Raw genomic sequence first — 22,206 nt, forward strand, 5'->3', positions numbered from 1 at the left:
ACCAGTCGAGTTAAAAATGGCTTTTGGTTAAAATTAAAAAAGAAACTGAGCTGCTGAAGAAGGCAGTAGCAGCTCCAGGCACAGCTACTTGGCCTTCTTTCACAACCCCAATAAAACTATAGCTGTTTGCCACCTAACTTGAATGGAATCAGGTGAGAAGTGTATTTTTTAAAACCACTTCATTATGAAAAGTAAACTTTGTGTCTCTTCTTAGCAGATGCCCGTCCAATTGCAGAAAGGGAGGAAAAAAGGTGTAGAGCATTGTGATAGTATGAATGTAGCCTGAGCAAGGTAGAACAGTATGGTAAAATCCAAACAACCACACCTTACAGAAAAACTGTGAATCATCTTTGTGTTCAATGTCTTGCCTGTAAGAATTTTTTTTATCAGCTGTATGAAATGCTGTATAAAAATGGCCTTTTTTTCCTTGTATTTCTACACAAATCCCTACAGGAAAAATTCATCTAATTAACATACTTCTAATTTTTTTCCAAACATGCACAGGAAATCAGATTAATCCCCATAGAATACAATGGCTAAATAGATTAGAAAACAAACAGTATGATTGACTCACAACTGTTTCACAAGAATTTCAGAATAAGGCTCACATTGAAGCCAGTGGATCTGAAAGAAGATACAAATCACTGCTCTAGGTAGGGTTAGGAACAGGTACATTTATATTCGTCTTACTGAAATTTCATTCATATGTGCTCTTAAATCATCCTAATATTGGGAACTTTTTTTTTTTAAATACATTCCAACAGTCATGTAGTTAGTGTCCTAATTCTGAGAATAAGAAAATTCTGTGATGGGCAAGATGAAAAGAATGAGATTTTTTATACAGTTAGCATTTTATGATTAAACAAACAAACAAACAAGATGGTTTCCTGGCTACTGCCATCCAACATAAGAGATTCCTACTCATTACTTTGCAAATGAAATCACTGACATATAACACAACGTATGCATATAATACAATGTATGCAAATATAAGCAGAGATTATATTTATGTGCTCAGAGGAGGTACGGATGATCACTTATGTTCTCCTTAGTTCTTCCCTATCTTGTTAAAGTGATGTAGGAACAATCAATCTGTTTTCAAAAAAGTGAAGTTACATTTTTGAAGAAAACAGTATTTTTCTATGTGTCTAGATGATCTTGATAACTCCAGGCCAGTCCCATATCTTTTATTCCTCCATCTCTCATTTAGGTAGCAGAAGGCTATAGCTCTCTTTCAGTCAGATTAGATACTGGGTCATAGATTGCCTTGAGCTAAACTGATTCTACAGACTGAGTGGACACATACACTACTGACATTCTGATTTCACAGCAGCTTTCAAAACCATTGCCCAATTTCTGTTAAATTGTTTAGGGAAATTGGTAAAGTATGGGTAAAACTTAACTCTGGTTCTTCAAGTCCTTATGGGCATTCACTAATGAGGGAGAACAAAAATTGAATTCAGTCAAAGTAGAGGGGGTTTAGAAAAACCCTGTGTCTATTTTGGTGAAAATAATGCTTTCCTTGAACAGGCAGGTTTACAGAAAGGTATTTTTCTAGAGTCAGACCATGTCCCAGTAGCAACTCTGGAATCTGAATCTAAAGAAAAAACAATGTATGATGGTACATGATATAAGGGGCCTCCTGGAGATTAAACGCTTAGTTACACATGCTGGCTGGGATCCCTTTCTGGAGAAACTGGAAGTGGCTGCTGGTCAGTAATGAATTTAATCATGCATCCACTGGATCTACTTATAAGAACCATGACTTTATAATAAAGAATCATTGCCTGTTGCAAACTTAAAACACTACCCTAGAAAAAATAAGACCCTTTAACCAAATGTGAAACACTATTTCCTGGCAGACTGGGAAAAAACAGAATTATTATGGAACTGCAAGAACTTTATATTAATAGCCAGTGATAGCTTCTCAATGTGAACCATACTCAATCTATTCTCTGATGAATCCTCCACACCTCCCATCTTAAAATGAGGTAAGAAGGTTATGACCAGTATCCCTCTTGGGAGGGAGATAAAGATACTTGCTGGACACAGAAGGCATCTTATTTGAATGATGGCCCCAAATTTGCAGGAAATGTTCAGAAGTGTGATTTACTAACTTCCTTGTCCCACACCTTGTAAAACTAATGAAGCAATGTGATATTTATTTATTTATACAAGTCTGGCAGGACGGGCATACTATGGGTCCTGTCAGCCAGGGAGCATCCTCTGGTGGGGCCCAGGAGGAGAGCCTTTTCTGCTGTGGCACCTGCCCTGTGGAAACATCATCCCCCTGGGATCAGACTGGCCTTGACCCTGCTGGCCTTTTGCAAGGCCTTAAACACATGGTTTTGCCAACGGGCATGGAGACCTGAGAGTGTGGCAGAGCTGGTGCAGTGGCTGTCCTGAATGTTTTGATGGATGTGATTATTTCCGCCGCAAATGTTATATGTTTTATGTTTTTCATATTGTTTTTCTTGTTTTTAAATTGTTGCATTGTCATTTGCTATTTTTATATTTGTCTCTAACTTTGTAAGCTGCCCAGAATCTTATATATGAGATGGGCAGCTATATAAATTTGAATAATAAATACCTATAGCTGATTTTGTAGACACAAAAATTGTTTTTTGTCATTGTTGTTCATACTGTGTTCTTCTAAAACTTGAGGGTAGAGTAGTTGGGATTGACACTGCTTTAACCCCCCCCCCCCAAAACCCCTCCAAAATAAATTTGTTTTATTACCAGAGAGTTTTTAGTGTCAAAGGCTGAAATTAAATTTTATCTATACTGTACTTGCACGATATGTAATGTACCTGATACAAGTCAATCTACAAATGAAAATGAATACATACCCCAGAATGTGTCAAAATAGAGCAGTTTGTCTAACAACAATTAAAACTATATTTATTCACCACTAAAACTGAACCATCAAAACATACCCCTTCAGCCTAAAGTTCTGCAGTCCCCTTTTTCTACAGGCACATATTAACCTCATGCCAATTTTGATTCCCTTTCATATGGAACTGGTTTTCAAGACAGGCTTCAGAGATTTTGTAGCTTTCAGCACACAACTTCCCTTGTCTAATGTAAGAAATACCTGTAGATCAAATGCAAAAGGTTCTGTTTTTACAACCTTTCCCCAAGCTCTTGTTTGAAGGGTTGGAGGAAAGACTGGAAGATGGAGTGTTTCCTCCATTTCTTTAAGTTAAATGCTTAAGATTTCAAGTCATGCAGGAAAGAAAAGCCACAAGCATCCATTAACACACACAAACACCCCCCCCCAGCAGCCGCTTTAGAAGAAAAGTTCCCCGAGTAATGCAATCTGTGAGGTACTTAAAAAGATATTGTGAAACTTGAAAAACAGCACAAAACCCCAAACTACAAACAGCATGGACACAATGTATTTTCTGAATCCATCATGCTGTAAAAATATTGTTCTCAGCAAACAAAAGAAAGTAGTCATAAATCCCAAGAAGAGATCTAGCACAAAAAATCTTGCAGTCACATTTCATTCAGCAACAAATGTAAACCGGGAAGGGGGGAGGAGGGAGCAAGAGAGAAAGAGGGTTGTGTAGTTTGGCTACGTTCCAGGCCATTTAAAAATAACTGTTTCTAAAAAGGTGGAAATCTAGTTTTGTTCTTCCTTTCCCATGTTTTCTATGGCCCTCAATCCATGCCCTACCCATGATGCCTGTGACCTTTAAAGCAGAAAAAAATTTACTTCCAGATGTGAGGGGAAAAAGTGACTGGTTTGATTGCCAAGACTTCCTGTGATTGATATAAATTTGATATCTGAGGACACTTTCAGACACTAGGGGAGGGGGCTCCCAAGTTAGTTTATCCTGGGCCTCTTCCAAAGAATCTGGTTGGACTTCGTGGACAGAATTCTTTGCAAATAAGAGCGGGCTACAGAATAGCTGGATTGACAAATGGGCTGTGGACACTTTGTGCTTAGCGCTTGCTACACTCCAAGACGTTTTCTGGCAGAGGTTACCTCCTTTTTTCTCTGCCTCAATTAGAATCTTCATCATAAACCATTTTCTAAAAGTGTTCATATGAATAAAAGCAGAGAAATCTCATTTCCAACCCTAGGACTGTTTCAACAAAAAGTAATGTTAAACAGAGGTAAAGCCACTGATGTAATAGCAGTAAAAGAAAACAGAAGTTTAAGCTTATTTTGTGGAGACCAGCGTAACATGAACACAGGAAAACCCCAAGCTGGTTATAAATTAATGACCCAGAATTCATGCACAGTGCTCCGACTTCCTTTACCTGTTCCTAGGTAACAGATGAATACAACCAGTACAAAGTTCTTGTACTTTGTTCATGGTTTTAAGGGGTGTGCACCAAGCAACAGGCTTTCTCTGTCTATAATGGATCCCCCCCAAAAGTACAGGCAACCCAAGTCTCCTGGCTTTACAGAAGCAAGGGTTAAATTGGGACAATTCCAGCAAGATTTGGGCCCTTAGTTTTGTTTGGATGAACAGCATAGTTAATTGAGTGTCATTATTATTTTAATTGTTCTGTCTTTGATTATAGTTTGAATTATTGTATGCCACCCAAAGTCCATACAGGGCATCTTTTAAGTACTGTATTGTTAAATAAATGAAGTGCATGGATATATCTCATGTTAAACATTTATTTTATTGGGATCTGCCTTGTTATTTCAATGACTACTTCCAAAGTATAGTAGCTAATTTGGAGCTGCCAGTTAAATTCAAGCAACAGTTTCCAAATGACTAAAAGTACCTTTTCTATTAATGGACCTTGGTTCTGATTAAGATATTGAACTTCAAATATGGAGGATGTCATTTGTCCAAGGAATTTACTGGATGAATCTGCACCATCATTTTCTCTTTGTCCAGCCTACCTCACAGAACTGTTGTTGTGAGGATAAAAATTAAAGGGAGTCTAGCTTGCCCTGAATTCCTGGAAATAATGCAAGATACAAATGCAATAATAAATAAAATGCTTACACTGAAATATAAATAACATACATTATAGTGATATTTCCTGAGGTGCAAGAAAGTTTCAAAGGCGGAACACCTTAATATTTCCCATTGGCCACCAATTCTCACCTAAAACTGATTTCTTACCCTAAAATTTCAGCAGCAGGGAAAGCAGGGTTTGGAAACTTAATGTTTCCCTCATAATTAATTTTGCTCCTGCATTTCTGAAAGTTAGCCTTTTCTACTGTTTATCTAATCTGCACACCCCATATAATGTTATCTTTTCCCTTAAGAAAAAAGGCATATATCAGTAACTGAAACAGCCCAGGAAACACAATGCCAGTGATACAGAAGGGACCGTCATCTGGCATAAAGAGCATCCAGAACCACTGAAAGAAGGGCAGAGGAATGCGCTGATCTGAAGCATCTCCCAAGATCCAAAACAGCTTTTCATGGAACAGCAGGGAAGGGAAGAGAGAAAGAAAGAATAGTTGAATGCAGTTCTTCTCCTTTTACTCCCTACTGGGCAGCATTCCAACCCTAGGACATCTGTCTACAAGCCAACGAACACAACATGGGGAATGGCACACAAAACCAATATTGTAGATGTGATAAAGCAGTTAGGCAACCTTGTATCTCCAGATGTTTTGAGCTTAAATTTCCCTACTCCTTTGTTCTTGGTTATGCCAGTTGGACAGATTAAACTAAGGACCAAATACATAGAGGGCATTATATTGCCTAGTTTTATTCTAGTGTGAGCTTAGAACATGTGCCATTGAATATTAGGATGTGAGACAGCTTTGGAACATTTTAAGCCCCTTCTAACAACAATAGACTGATTGCCTGGCTAGCTAAACCCAATAGAGTTTGCCTGTCATTTTAGGAACTCAAGAACCACATGCATACTTTACATACACACTACATAATGATTACATATCCTTCCCATCTGTTATTCAGGACATAAAAATAACCCCTATCTTGATTAAGGATCACAGCAGCCTCACAATTTTTATGGGGCGGCTATTTTTACCACAATCCCCAGAGTGATTTAGTTGCCTGTATTGGAAATACCTCTAGATATCTTCTAGCTTGCCTTGCTTAGAAAAGTCACATGGGCTTTCCATTCCTTCAAGGGAAAAAAATGTGCAACACATAGGACTTTGCAGAGAAATGCTGTTTTTGAAAAATGACCTAAATTCCTAGGACAAACTTCCAAAAAGATGCATATAACTAAAAGAAAGAAACTTCTGTTAAGATCGCCATTCATAAGAAGGAGGCATCTCAAGGCAGAAAAAAATATGTGCTTATAGTATGTGCAAATGTCATGAACTGAGAAAATTTCTCTTCTGAAATTAGGGATTAAATGTGTCAGAGGGGCTAGGATTTAAGATCCATTGTGCTATACTGATTAAGAGGACTGTTAGACCCAGGTTCAAATTTCCATTCAGTGATAAAATTCTCTGGGTCACTATTTCTCAGCCAAGCATTGCTGCATAAATTACAGCTCTGAACAATAAAGCAAAGCAATTATATACCAAAAGGTGGACTCCCTGCCAGAGGACAGGCAAACTATTGCATTACTATATTACAATATGGGTGATATAGTAATACAACCCCACCCAAAGAAAAGGTACAATGACCAACATTTGATGAAGGGCGCAGCCATACAGAAAAGGAATTGTGTGGAAATGGCCCAAATAATCTGTGTGGATGTCTGCTATGAATCTGCATCAGCCTCTTTCAACCATGTACTTATGCACTAGCTTGGTATCTACTGCAGAAAAGAACCAACTGCATGCAGGCAAATATACAAAAGTCGATGTTTCTATATTAAGCAAGGCAACTGAAAAGGAGAGCCTCATCCTCCAGTCCTAGCACAGAAATGCACCAGGCAGCTAGAAGAGGAATGTAACAATACTATCGCTTTTCAACCAGGCCAAACAGACTAGTAAGCCTAGAAGGCATTTCTGCAAAGCTCAATTAATTTCATTTTTTATGATGGGTTAGCAACATAGCCTCTAAATGATCTTGCCAAACTCAAACTAAGCAGGGTCAGTTGTGGTTAGCATCTGGATGGGAGATCACTTGGAACTTCAGGCTAGATTGTAAAGTTAAAAAAAAAAAAGAAATCCTAGAAGAAGGCAATGCAAACCACCACAGTACTGTGGCCAAGAAAACATAAAGAGTTGTGCTCAGGAAGTCACCTTGATTCCAGTGAGATTTTAATTAAGTACATGATTTTGGTACCCTAATACTAAGAAATGCCAAAAGACATATTTCACATATGTTAAATAAGAGGAAAGACAAATATGAGAAGCCCTGGCAAATGCATTTAAATATAGCAAATGGAAGAAAAACAATTTTTAGAAGATTAACACTAACAATAAAAGCTCAGTAATTTGTATAGGCATAAGCTAAGGAAGGGATTGCCATATGAATAATCTTCTGAATTTCTGTTATTGGGTGGTATAAAAGTACAAAAATGTTATCAGTAGTTCTGGGAGTGTTTTGGCTCAAAGAGCAGAGCAAAATTCTCAGTGGCATAATGGACAGGTAATGTAATGTATGCTTTCTGGGAAGAAATCCTTATAGTCACTTTTGATGGATTAAAGTTTTTCTTCCCTAGAGGATTAGAAACCAACTTTAGATAGCCTACTCCAGGTTTCAGCTTGCTTACATGCAAAATTACATGGCTGTAACATATGCCTACCCAACGACCTCTTTCAATAATAGTCTATTATAAGCCATTTTCCAGAAGTATTTTTCATCTGCTATAAAAATAACTTATGTAATGCCTCCCCAGCTGAGCCTGAAATGTCCAACAGAGCATTTGCTCAGAAATGCAAACAATTTGGGCTCAAGGATTCCAGCACCATTCATGAACCACCAGAGGCCAGCAAACCACATGCAAAACATTAACTTCTGTAAAGAAAAAAAATCCTATCAGCTGTACTCCCTCTACTGTTGAACTATCTGTTATGACATCATAGATTTCAGAAGATATCGATATCATCATCATCTTCAAACTGCCCTCCATCCAAAGATATACTAAGAACAAACAGTGGTCATATAATCCTAAAATGCAATAAAAGCAAAGTCTGTTAAAAGCAGACTGTTACAGTGGGCAGAAAAAGTTTGTGATCCCTTCAGCTCTATTGGTAATACTGCAATACTTACAATCTGATCAGAGCTCCATTTAAGTTTTATTAATAGATAAAGAGATTTTAGTTAAACCAGCAGCACCCCAAACAATGTACTATATTGTGTTTTTATTGAACACCCTGAGGCAACATTCAAAGTATTTCTTGGAAAAAGTGTGTGAAACTTTAGATTTAGTCATTTGGTGGCACCTTCTTTGGCAGTGATGACTTCAATCAATGGTTTGTCAGGCTTCCCTCAAATGGCAAGGTAAAAACTTCAAAAACAGATTTTCAAGAACACAAATACTCAGATAAATAGATTTATTGTAGAAAAGCTATGAAGCCATTAGGAAAGAATTCTAGCAACTGCTGCATATCAAATGCAAGTGAAATCAGTCATTACATCCTTATGACTCTTTCTCCTACCTATGATGCAAAGGGCAGGAAACTATTCTCTTTTGGACTGAGAAGACAATTTCCATCTGTTTCTCATTTTGGTAATGGATTAATCTGGTATCAGGCTGTGTTTGTTTTTTGACAGTGTGAAAATGTGCTCTCACTTGTTTCCTATACATCTTACTTGTTGTCTTCTTGCTAATGAAGTGTATAAATTTAAAAATAACTGTATATACACTGTAAAACAATTAACAAACCATTGACTGCTGACAATTGGAAATAGCCACTGATACTACAGCAAGCTGTATCTATAAAAATCTGCCTCGCTGATTGCTGAGCCATACATTAACAAGACCTGGCATCAAGTTTCCACTCTAATCCTACAGCAAAACTATATTAGTGTCAAGGACCAGAATTGTAATCCTGAATCACAGAGCAAAAATATAGGCCATTGTCTAGCACCTCTCTCAATTGAAAGCAGCCTACCCAAGAAAGAAGAAACTGCTGCCCTGGGAAGGCACTCTGGATACTAGGCCCTGAGTGTCAAAAGAGCTAAACAGCAAAGGAAAGGAATGGAGATGCGAACTGGAGCATTTATGGTTCATTACCCCATTACAATTACCTACTATTCACTGAAAAAGTCAACAAGTCTTTTACCACTTTTCCTGGATGCATCATCCTAACATATATAGTAAATGACCTTAATGCCACCTCCAAAGCTAAATCAATAAACTCTTTCATAGAATATGCCATGCTGCTGGTGACTAATAAGACAGAAGAATTTGTTGTGAGGGAGTGAAGTTGGGAAAAGTAGCTGCAACTTGGAAGATGCGCTTCTCACTCCATTTCCCTCCTACATCTACTCACAACTTTACTCATAAGCATTCAAGCAGTGTTCTAGTGCCTGTGATAATTGAGCCACACCCTAGCATTTTCAAGGATGTGCAGATGTCCTCACCCCACCCAGGCTCTTAGCTTGCAAAAGCAAATGCTAAGACAGAGTGGAGAGGTGTGTGTAGGAGGAAAGGTGATAAGTAAATGGCATACAGATGTGGAAATGGAGGTGATGTCTGGAGATTGGCAGCTATTACAAGCAGGCAAGAGGACTATCATTCAACTGCCAGGACCACAAATTATGGTGAGCAGCATATTCTGGTGGGAGTCCTGCTTGGAGCTTTGCCAGGAGCTCAGTAACAACTAGAAGAGCAACCAAACTGAAGCAGCACCTCATCTAAACTAGAATAAGAACGTTTGGAAGCAAAGGTTGTATGCTACTTTACAGACTTACAGACTTTTGCTTGAACTAAGTATTAAAGGACTGAGTATGAAAGACATATTTACATAGCAACATCACTTTCCAAGTCACAGAAGGGTGGAGAGCAATAGTTTCTTGTTAGGGAAGGTATGTGCTGTAATAAAGCATTTTGTACAGATTTGCTATGCTGCGGTGTGTCCAGATCAAAAATATAGGCCATTGTCCGGCACCTGTCTCAATTGATAGTGGCCTACCCAAGAAAGAAGAAACTGCTGCCCTGGGAAGGCACTCTGGAAAGCGAAGAACCCTCACATTTGTATATTCTAACACTAACATCAATTATTACATAGGTACCTCCTTCTGGTGCTATCAAGCTGCCGTCAAATGTTTAGTTGAAAAAGAGATTCCTTTTCCCATCTGATGACTAATCACAGGAAAAGTAACAGATGACAGACAACTTCATTTACCACCAATCCTGCATCAGTAGCAGTGCCAATCATTCCAAAAACTCAAGACTTATGAAACACAGGCGTTGCTTGGTTCTTCAAGTCCTATAATCTGGGCCAGCAAAAGATCAGCTGGCTTGTGCCACACACTCATATGCTTTTTTCCCTCCTCAGTATTCTCCACTGTCCCCTTCTAGATCTTGGGAGCTGAATTTGACACAGTGCATGGGAGTAGAGTTAGAAGAGAGAAAAACTCAGCACAGACACAAAGGTAACAATATTCTCCAGCACTGTGCTTTTCAAGAAATACTCTTACAAAGCAAGGTAACTGTTAATTTAGCTCCCCCATATATATCTTATTGGCAATGTAAAATACTGCAATGCAAGTAGCAAAATTGCAAATAAGCCAATGACAGTCTGTTGCCTTTATTCTAACAAAACCAAAATGCATGACAGAAGAAAAACATTTTTATTTTTATGTACTTATTTATTGGATTCTTAAAGCCTCCCTACTCCGAAAAGACTCTGGGTGGCTTACAATATTTCAAACATGTAATTTAAAAACACAGTTAAAAACTTAACCCCTGGGACAAAACAGCAACAATAACATTAAAAAACAAAAACATGACAAGCACCTTAAATCCAGGCCTGGGAACATTTTTGGCAGTCAAGGCCAGTTCTTGTGGAAAGGATTAGGGAGAGCAAGTTCAGTTTTCCTGGAAGGGATTACAAACAGTAATTCTGCCATATATGAAGCTTGCAGTAACCCTGTTTTTATGGATTACTGAATTCATATTGAATTTATTCCTTTTGATCCTGCATATTCCATGATCAGTTTTTTGATAATGTAGGCAGGCTTGTAATGTATTACAAATGAACTGATGTCTATTACAATGAACTGATGGGCTCAGGATTTGTTTTGTTTGGTGGCAGCGGTTACACACTTTTTTTTTTAATGGAGTTTGGAGAAAATTGCATCAACTCTGTGATTTATTGACAGATTTCAGCAGCATGATCTCTAACAGCTGATGATTTGGGGAACCAGACCATGGGTTGCCCATTCCTGTTGAACATATAGTCAGGTCCAGAAATATTGGGACATCGACACAATTCTAACATCTTTGGCTCTATACACCACCACAATGGATTTAGAATGAAACAAACACAATGTGCCTTAACTGCAGACTGTCAGCTTTAATTTGAGGGTATGTACATCCTACTCAGGTGAACGGTGTAGGAATTACAACAGTTTGCATATGTGCCTCCCACTTGTTAAGGGACCAAAAGTAATGGGACAGAATAATAATCATACATCAAACTTTCCCTTTTTAATACTTGGTTGCAAATCCGTTGCAGTCAATCACAGCCTGAAGTCTGGAATGCATAGACATCACCAGACGCTGGGTTTCATCCCTGGTGATGCTCTGCCAGGCCTCTACTGCAACTGTCTTCAGTTCCTGCTTGTTCTTGGGGCATTTTCCCTTCAGTTTTGTCTTCAGCAAGTGAAATGCATGCTCAATGGGATTCAGGTCAGGCGATTGACTTGGCCATTGCATAACATTCCACTTCTGTCCCTTCAAAAACTCTCTGGTTGCTTTTGCAGTATGCTTTGGGTCATTGTCCATCTGTACTGTGAAGCGCCGTCCAATGAGTTCTGCAGCATTTGGCTGAATGTGAGCAGATAATATTGCCCGAAACACTGCAGAATTCATCCTGCTGCTTTTGTCAGCAGTCACATCATCAATAAATACAAGAGAACCAGTTCCATTGGCAGCCATACATGCCCACGCCATGACACTACCACCACCATGCTTCACTGATGAGGTGGTATGCTTAGGATCATGAGCAGTTCCTTTCCTTCTCCATACTCTTCTCTTCCCATCACTCTGGTATAAGTTGATCTTGGTCTCATCTGTCCATAGGATGTTGTTCCAGAACTGTGAAGGCGTTTTTAGATGTCGTTTGGCAAACTCTAATCTGGCCTTCCTGTTTTTGAGGCTCACCAATGGTTTACATCTTGTGGTGAACCCTCTGTATTCACTCTGGTGAAGTCTTCTTTTGATTGTTGACTTTGACACACATACACCTACCTCCTGGAGAGTGTTCTTGATCTGGCCAACTGTTGTAACGGGTGTTTTCTTCACCAGGGAAAGGATTCTTCGGTCATCCACTACAGTTGTTGTCCGTTGTCTCCCGGGTCTTTTGGTATTGCTGAGCTCACCGGTGCGTTCCTTCTTTTTGAGAATGTTCCAAACAGTTGTTTTGGCCACGCCTAATGTTCTTGCTATCTCTCTGATGGGTTTGTTTTGTTTCTTCAGCCTCATGATGGCTTGCTTCACTGATAGTGACAGCTCTTTGGATCTCATCTTGAGAGTTGACAGCAACAGATTCCACATGCAAATAGCACACTTGAAATGAACTCTGGGCCTTTTATCTGCACATTGTAATTGGGGTACTGAGGGGATATCACACACCTGGCCATGGAACAGCTGAGAAGCCAATTGTCCCATTACTTTTGGTCCCTTACCAAGCGGGAGGCACATATGCAAACTGTTGTAATTCCTACACCGTTCACCTGAATTGGATGTACATACCCTCAAATTAAAGCTGACACTCTGCAGTTAAGGCACATTGTGTTTGTTTCATTCCAAATCCATTGTGGTGGTGTATAGAGCCAAAGATGTTAGAATTGTGTCGATGTCCCAATATTTCTGGACCTGACTGTAACTGCATGGATAAATAAACATGATAGATCAGGTCTGTGGACTGGCCTTTTAGAAAAGCGAGTTCAGAATCCAGTCTGGATTTTAGAGATTTTTCCTCTTTCTTACACAAAACTATCCTAAAGACAATGTGTCATAAAGCAATTGTCAAATTAGTTGCCACGGGGCTAAGAATCATCAGATCGTAAAATACCACAAAAATACATTTTCTGACCAACTTGCTTTTTAGCATAACTCTACAAATTTAATGTTCAAATTTTACTCATTTCTTTATGTGGCAAATGTGCAAGGCAAACTAAACAGAAAAAAGATAAGAAAATCCTGATGTCCACAATTGAGTTATGACTTGGGTTAGGAAGGAACCATAAAAACTGTTTCCTACTCCTCACATCTACTGGACTTTAAAAAAAAAAATCTCATTATGCAGAGTTTCTTTTTCTAAGCTTTCAGAACAGCTGAAGGTTGAGAACATGGGTTTGATTCTAGTCTTGGCACACAGTGTGAGAAGTTCTCCTTTGCTAATGAAGACTTTTTCTTTCAAGCTAAGCTTTCAGGTTATGGAATCAGTCTTTAGAGCTCCCACGTTTGTCAGAATGGTTTAGAGAATTTTGAAAGATTAAAAATGAAAGTGAGATCTTTTAGATAGCCCTTTAATTAAAGCTGTGAGTTTTTTTTTTTTTTTTTTAAAGACCAGAGAGCTTTAAAGGCCATAAAGGGTTAGCTTCCTGTATTGTAAGGCAGGAAGTTGCCTCCTGCTGGTGAAGCTTTAAATGTTATTTGGAGAAGGGGGAAAAAAAATCCAACATATTGATCCCTCTAGTCCATTGTAATTCATTTTCTCCAACGAATAGAAAATGAACACAGGACAAGAAATATGAACTTCGTCCTTTTTAACACTTTAGCTACTATAATTCGTTTCTTCCTCTTTTCAAGCCTACATTTATCTGCTTTTGTTTCATTTTAACCTTAGTTCAGCATGAAAATGGAATATTCTGTAACGTGAACTAACAAAACTTCTAAGGCAAGATACACTGTGAGATGAACTGATTCCTTTTACACCAAGTCTACACTGACTGGAGGGAGGGAGAGGGAGGGAGAGGGAGAGAGAGAGAGAGCATGCGCAAGCGGGAGCAACAGAGACTCTGTTTTAAAGCACATTGCACTTTGCATTTTGGACACTGTGTAAGGACTAAACGCTGGTACCATGTAGTTTGCCAATGAGTAGTCTATAATTAAGATTCTATCATCTTAATCCATGCACTAAGTAAACCTGAATTCAATAACTTCCATAACTATATATGAGCTTACATGATTCTAGTATAGTTTAGCCTGAACTTTAAAAAAAATAAATTTATTTTTAATTAAAGTTCAGGTTTTCAGGAAGTTGAATTTTTCAATCAAGGCCACATTCTGTAGTTTTTTAAAAGTTTGCATAGTACTGTTGCACATGTAATGCCTATTTATTTAAATATCTATATTTGTCTCCATAACATAGCTTTCAAGGCACCCAACAGTTTGGATACAACCTATTATAACCAGTTCAGGATGTTGGTTCTAAACAAGACAGGACTTTGGGCAGTCTTTGATGTTACTTCACATATGACAAAGTTGCTTATAACAAATATAAGAATACTGCATAGACTGGAACTCTTTCCAGATGTAGGGTATTGCCAGCTTACCACGTGTTCTCCCACTCTGTAATGTACTGCTTTTAAAATAAATGTACAGCTATGTTGTTGATGTTGTTGTTTTTTACTTGTAACCTTCAAGGATTTTTACAAAGTTAGCTTTGGGGGAAATAACAGTGTCCTTTCTATTTGGGGATTTTATTCAGAGTGTCACACACTTTGGGACAGCAACAAGTGGTTCTTCATTGTATACCAGCCTGAAAAGCAGACACACAATACACAAGAGTTTGCTTTAAGCTACAGAAACTACCCATTGGTCTAAATAAAAGCAGCAGCCTGGTTCACACTTATGAGAAACTATGACTTTGTACTACCCAGATTCCAGGATTGCATGCTTTCCTTCCCCTCCTTTTATGCTTCAAAAAGGGCAGACTGAAATCACCTGCTTTCTGTTTTTAAACCAATCATAGTTTTCACTGAATCCAAACTCCCAGAATTATGGTTTGTTTAAATCATAACTTGCTCAGTGCAAGTGAAAATCAATTTTCACTTGCGCTACCAGATCAGATAGGGTAGGCACACTCCAGGTCCCTTGCCTGAAATTTTGCCATCCAGTGGGATCGTGGCTGCTCCTACCTTGTGGAATACCCTCCACCCAGCAATCCAGCAGGCCCCCCACCCTTTTGGCCCTCTGGAAGGCCATCAAGACCTCTTTACCCCTTTACCCAAGTGCTGGGGTAGAGTGATGGTATCTATGGCTGATTGCTGGGGCATCCCAGGGGGATGATTGAGGTGCTGGGTTTTTAGTTTTCATTTTATGGTTTTTATGGTTTTATGGTTTTGTGGTTTTATTGTTGTTGTCAGCCACCCAGAGTTGTACTGCAACTATTTATTGCACTTGAAATAACTCTGCCAGGACTTTATAATATAGTTTCTGATTTCTCCTAACTACGCAGCATTTCTCAGAAAAACACAAGGCATAAAGAATCTAGCAGGGTTTTTAAAAAATATTTAATAACCAGTATGAATTTGCAAAGTTTGCTGAAGCAAAAATGCTACAAATGGAAAGCAAGGGGACTGTCTAATCCAAACACCTGACCCTTGTACAGGATTAAGCTGTTCAGTGGAGTTTCTGAAATGACTAGATTAGCTTATTTATGGCAGTTAACCAGCTACCTTGGATCTTATCCATTAGAGATTACAGTACATTAAGTTTTCTTAGGAAAATAAAGAGCATATGACCATTATATTCTACTGCCAATTTAACAGCCAAATAAAGTTGTTTAAAACAGAAGTATTTGGGGAGGAATGGGAAGCATAAACTTAATTGTTAGAATACCAAAGATAATCACAACAAAACACACCCAATTCTAGCTACTGAAGCGGGCAGTGCACATATACGAAAATAAATAAATCGTGGAAATTGAAACTGTTCATAAACTTAGAATTCAGCACAGAATTCCTTGAGTTAAATACACTGGGGATTCAAAGCTGTTTCAAGTTGATTACCCATATCACTGTGAAATCAGCCATATTCTTACTACAACAATCCTCCTTCCCTGAAGTATTGGTAGTTCTTCGTACATATGGTACATGTGAATCCCAACAGCTTACTTTCTGTTAATGCATATTAGCACAGGAATCATCAGTGTATGGCTATGTAAAATATTTTTATTCCCTTGGCACACTGTTCTTCTCTTTTTCTGAAATAAGCCAAGAAACTGCAGTTAGTGCTCAAATCGTTGCTGTAGCTATGGCAAATTGCAGTTTAGTTTCCAAATTGCAGTTTCTTAGTTTATTTTGCTGATCAGAAAAAAAGGACAATAAATGGCAGGAAAAAGGATGTATAAAATTCATGCATATCATGGCCTATTTAGTAAGATTTTAAATCCAGTTAGTTTCATGTTTTGTTTTCCACTATGTAAAGATTTCTTTTTCTCTAAAAGTAGCTGCTTGAATTCTTAGGTATCTTTTATTGCTTCATAGCCTGTTTGATATTTCTAAGCCTTCAAATATGCAAAACCAACTGGTGATCTCCAGATATTATTGAATTACAACTCTCAGAATTCCCAGCTATAAAGCTGTCTAAGGATTCTGGAATTTGTAGTGCCAATATCCTTAGAATATATTACCTAGAAGAAAGTTAATAAAATAGAAATATTCAAAGGGATGGGATGAGCTTCCTGAGTCTGAATTCAAATATGACTTTGAAGTTAAAAATGTTTCACTGAGCTCTTAAAATTTAGCTAAAACCAACAATGCTGCACTAAAACCCTATATATGAGCTTTCCATATACACAGCTCTTTATTTTCCTACTATTTTCAAGTGTTGAAGAAGCTACAATATGATTTCAAATAGGTCAGTTATTTGGACCACTGCTTCAATGCTGCTAAACGATACCTCAGCCAAAGGCTTTTCATGATCAACTTTAAAATTTGACCTTAAAAGTCCCCCCCCCCCCCCGGCAATAGCTGCTGTGGGACTAGATGTACAAAGAAATACAATTGCCCACAAAATCCAATACCAAAGCTGCAGAGACAGAAACGAGCAACCTATCTCCAAATACAGCTTTTCCTCCTTGGAAAAACTGGCTGCCAAATTTCAGAAGGAACATCCTACGGTCCATCCTGCTTTTATATATGTATGTTAGAAAAGAACACACACATATACAAGGCTTTACCACAAAATGCTGGAAATGCTCATTCAAATTGTAAAAACAATTTTCTGTAATTATTTTCTAAGTAAACTTAACAAGAGCCAGTTTGGGGTAGTGGTTGAGGCACCGAGAGACCATGAGTTTTGGTTGTGCCTTAGGTACAAAGCCAGCTGGGTGACTTTGGGACTGTCACTCTCTCTCAGCCCTAGGAAGGAGTCATGGCAAACCAGTTCCAAAATCTTGCCAAGGAAACTGCAGGGAGCAGTCCAGGCAGTTGCCAGGAGTCAACACTGAGTCAGAGACACCAAAAAAAAAAAAAAAAGTAACAAAAGTTAACAAAGGAACTTAAAAGCTGTATTCTTGCTTTATTATCATATATTTAATGTGGTTTATCTTTTCTTTTTTGACCTGGAAGGGGGGAAGAAGAAAGCAACTGCCTCAGGAAGAAGCTGCATAAACCCTGATAAGGAATGATCCTTGCCTTATTGTCAACTTTTATTTGCCATGAATCCTGCTAAGTTCAGAAAACTAATAATAATAATAAAAAGCAAATAAATAGTACAGTAGGGTGGGCACTATCCCTTGGTCAAATTTAATATATTCTATTTTGTCTTTGGCAGGTCTCCATAAGATGCTGCCGAAAGAAGGCTAACAAGTTTTACTTTCAATTTCTATAAAGAGAAGTACAAGTAGTCCTCGACTTATGACCATTTGTTCAGTGACTATTCAAAGTTACGATGCTGCTGAAAAAGGATACTTATGACTGGTCCTCGAGGTTGCAGCTGTCCCAGCACCCATGTGGTCATGTGATCACAATCTGGGTGCTTGGCAACCCATTCACACTTACGACTGGTTGCCAAGTACCCAGTGATCACATGATCACCATTTGCAACCTTCCATGTCAGCTTCCCCAGAAAGTCAAAAAGGAAGCTGGCAGGGAAGATTGCAAGTTGCTGGAGTAAGTCTCCCCCACCCATGCACCCTCCCCAGCCCCTTTGTGCTCATGCCACGCCAACCACTCACGCACCCCCACCACCCTTCCCGCACTGTATCCCCTCCTAGACCCATGCACCCTCCCTGACCCACATGGTGCCTCTTGTGCACCCTCTCCAACCCACACAGGGCCTCTTGTGTACCCTCGCTGACCTGCATACCTCTTGTGTACCCTCCCCGACCTGCACGGTGCCTCTTGTGCACCCCCTTGCACCCTCCCCCACCCAGCAGCAGCCACTTACCTGCCTGCCAGCCTGGGACTTGCTTCCCCCTAACGACTGTGGGATTCAGTTAATGACGGCAACTGAAACTGCAGGTACTGCCGCCGCTAAGCAATGAAGTCATGCTTTATGACTGCATCGCTTAGTGATGGAAATTCTGATCCCAACTGCCGTTGTAGTCGAGGACTACCTATATCCAAAATTATGCTATTAAAATAATGTGACAATAGTATGTCATGCATAAACATTTTTAATTTCATTGATGATTATAGTAGTTTTTAACTATTATAGCATTATAGTAGTAGTTTTTAACTACTATAATACTATTTTCTCTTCTCTGACTAAATTTATTAGGCAATCAGTAAAGCCATTCCTTGGCAAACTTGTTAATATAATGCCCTGCCTCATAGTGTGCCATGCAGTTTACCCATTAAAAAAAGACAATTTTTAAAGGTATCTTGCACCTTTCCATCTTTTGCATTAAATATATGTTCATTTGCTGCAACAACTACACTCACTACTGTATTTTCAGGAAGTTTCAGGTTTCATTCCAAATTCTATTATTATTTCACTCAGGTACAGAAGACAATTAGCCTCTTTCAGTTGTCTTTCACAACCACACTTTTTTGCATCGCTATTTCCTTTAAGAGGCTATGCCTGTTTATCTCCAGGTCAATGTTAAGCCTCTGTATGTTTCAGAGAGATCATCTCTGAAACTGGTGGCACACATTTCTCAAATAACTATTGTGTCTTATACACTGAGATGATTCCATTTACAGAAAACTGTTAGCAAATATATTTAAGAAATTATGTGAGATGAGATGCAGGGCACAAGTAACTTTTGAAGACTAAAAATTACCTACCTAAGGTCTTTTTTGTACTGTGCAACATAGACAGACAAGAGTGCTTGTCTTTATAGTTTTTAGAGACTGCCCCATTCATTTCAAAGGGGAAGCTGGTATCATGTAGACGGAGCTGCATGCAGAGATCTGATCCCAAGATTGAAATAAAAAGGAGAGCAGCTGAAGGCCAGAGGTCACTAATGCATACCAAGGGACATGGGTAAAAAGTGTTCTATAGTAATCTTTATTACCTAATTAAAATCTGAAATGTGATGAGTGAAAACCAAGCATCTTGAAAGGAGTACTTCTACTTTTGCAACTTATGGAATATTGACAAGATCTAATGACTTTATTGTTTTAGGTTGGGAATCATTCTGAATGCTCAACAAATGGAAAAGTGAGCTATAAATGGGAAACAGCACAACTGAATTTCTAAATAATAACCCCTCCCCACTAATTTAGCAGGCCAGAGGTGCTGCTCCAATTGACGCAGTCATCCAAAGGTGCTTCTTCTCTGGCCATGACAAGCAGGTAAAAGGATATATATATTCCAAGAGTAACCCACCAATGGATTGTCCTGTTCAACCAAGAAACATTCCAACAGAAATATGTACCTAGTGCATGGTCATAATTCTGAAACAAAAAATCACATGGCAAAGTTGTAGGTATGTACACATGATGTACTACTGTAATCCTGGCAAAGATAACTGAAAACAAAAATTAATTTTAAATCCTGACAACAAAATATATGCATCATCACAGATAATGCAAATGCATCACAAATGCATAAATGCATGCAATTCGCCTGTTCTTCCCCTTATTGCATCACACACAGAGATCTTCAAAGATAAAATGATAATTTATTTCTAAGTGTGACTGCCTAAAACTCAGCAAAACTCTTAAAATTAGATTTTTAAACCATTTATGGTCTGATCTGCATATCACACCAAGCCAAAAGCAAACAACCCACATTACGGTCTAGTATTATACAGAATTATTATTACTACAGAAGTAGCAACCACGGCTGAAGTCCCCAGTTCTCTTTTTACATGGCAGGGGAAAAAAACATTTTTTCATTTAAGAGACAATGTAAGACTGGAATCTAGGCAATCTAGTTTTACACTGACTAGAATTCTTGCCAGCTTTCACAAGCTATTAACTTATTTAACTGCAATGTTCCTATCTGTTGACATTTTCTAAGCTCTGCAAAATTCAGCGTACAATCTGGGATTTCCCTGCTTTTTTCCTTCCCTAAGGAGAAAAATGGAAAACAGCTGTTCTTCAACCATTTGTTATAAGAACTCCAAATCAGGTGAAGAAGCTGCAGACAGTAAGAGACTGACCTTTCTAGTCACTGCTTCTTTCAGACAGCGAGGCAGATAGCACACTTCTCAATTTAATAATCTCCATATATTGTGGCTTTCACAAGTTAGGTAGGAGGCCCTCCTCTTCCATTTCAGTACAAACTGCTCTGTGAGGAAAAGCAATAGGACGATCTGTTCTCAGGAAAGGTATTATCTGATGCCTACCTGCAGTAGCAGGAGTACCAAGAAGTGCTTTATGCATTTAATGTTTTTAAGTAATGCTATAATCACCAATAGTACTTTGGCTATTGGAGCAATTAGAAATACAATGTATAATCATGATAATAATAACATCATCAATAATAACAATAGTCTTTTTAGAATATTTAGAATAATAAGGATTGTCTTTCTTTTTTGATCTGTAAACCAGACTTACAGATCTGTAAGCCAAACAGGAGTCTTTTCCTCACCAAAGGCAAGCTCAGTAATTTATTTGTGAAGCTCATGGTAATATCCTTCATGGTATCTGGGGAAGATCTGATGGTCACAGTCAGTTACCAGCATGATATACTGACTTCAGGCCCTGATTTTTTCCCTTCATGGGGTATAATACACAGCATTACTCCTAATTCTTCCTCATCCAGCTGTTTTTTCAACTTGTACTGAACTTGAAGGAATGTTCTACTTTTAACTGCTCCCTTCCATTCACCTATGTGTTCATTAGTCAAATGAAGAAATACATTGACTAGACAATCTCTCCCTTGACTACAATGTGAAACATATTTTTATGTTATAAGATGGAACATAAGTACATAGCCATAAGGCTGTAACACCCTCTAGGGTGCTGTAGGTTTTTAGGACTGCTCAGTTTTGGGGAGGTCCCAATATACAGAGGCCTCATGAAATAAGCTGAATGGAAAGGAATAAGAACTTATTAGTACATCAGTGCTATTCCAAAACAAGTAGGAATGCTGTTAGATTCAATTATGCTTATAAACCAGAAGGCTGTAACATGGACAAGGAGCAATATGAAAAGGAAGAAGAATGTAAAAAATAAAAAAGGAGAGAATCTATACAAAATACATGCAAATAGTTTATGGAATTGGAACATGTTTTGGCATTAAGAATTCTTAAGACTCAGAAATAGCTGGCACTGAACTATATATTTCAAGATGATGCTGCATTAAAGGCATATTGCTAAACTCCTTTCAATGGTTACTTCTAGCAGATGGCCTTTAATATCACCTCACACACACTGCCACAGTGCTATCCTGCAAAGCCATTACTACCAGTGTCATCACTAGTCTTATTCTCCATTGTCAAATTAAATGCATGAAGTCTAGAGGCCTGGAACAGATGACTGATTTTTTAAGCAGCCTCTAAGCAAGAAGTAGGGGGATTTATTTTCCCCTTGATGTGTGTAAGAAAAGTTAAGACAGTCCAAAGCAATTCAGAGGCATTCACTATTGGCTGCACAAAACCATCACCATGTAGTTACCAAAAACTACAGGGAGAAACAGACCATGAAAAATTCTACTTTCCTTTCCAAATAGTGAAGTGCATTCACCAATAAAGGGCCAGAGAGAATTAATGCCCTCCTTTAACATCTTCATTTAAAGTGAACAAAGCAGCTCATGCTGCCACATACAATTTAT

At 38.4% G+C, this 22,206-nt stretch overlaps 1 protein-coding gene across 1 annotated transcript in view; it reads right to left on the reverse strand.

The window, feature by feature from the left end:
- CLINT1 (clathrin interactor 1) overlaps window positions 1-22,206 on the reverse strand; it is a 74,284-nt gene that overhangs the window by 35,824 nt on the left and 16,254 nt on the right. The window lies entirely within an intron of this gene.

The sequence above is a fragment of the Python bivittatus genome, unplaced genomic scaffold, assembly GCF_059951505.1.
Source record: "Python bivittatus isolate LINGU-HERP-01145 unplaced genomic scaffold, Pbiv_v1 ctg000080_np1212, whole genome shotgun sequence".
NCBI lineage: Eukaryota > Metazoa > Chordata > Lepidosauria > Squamata > Pythonidae > Python > Python bivittatus.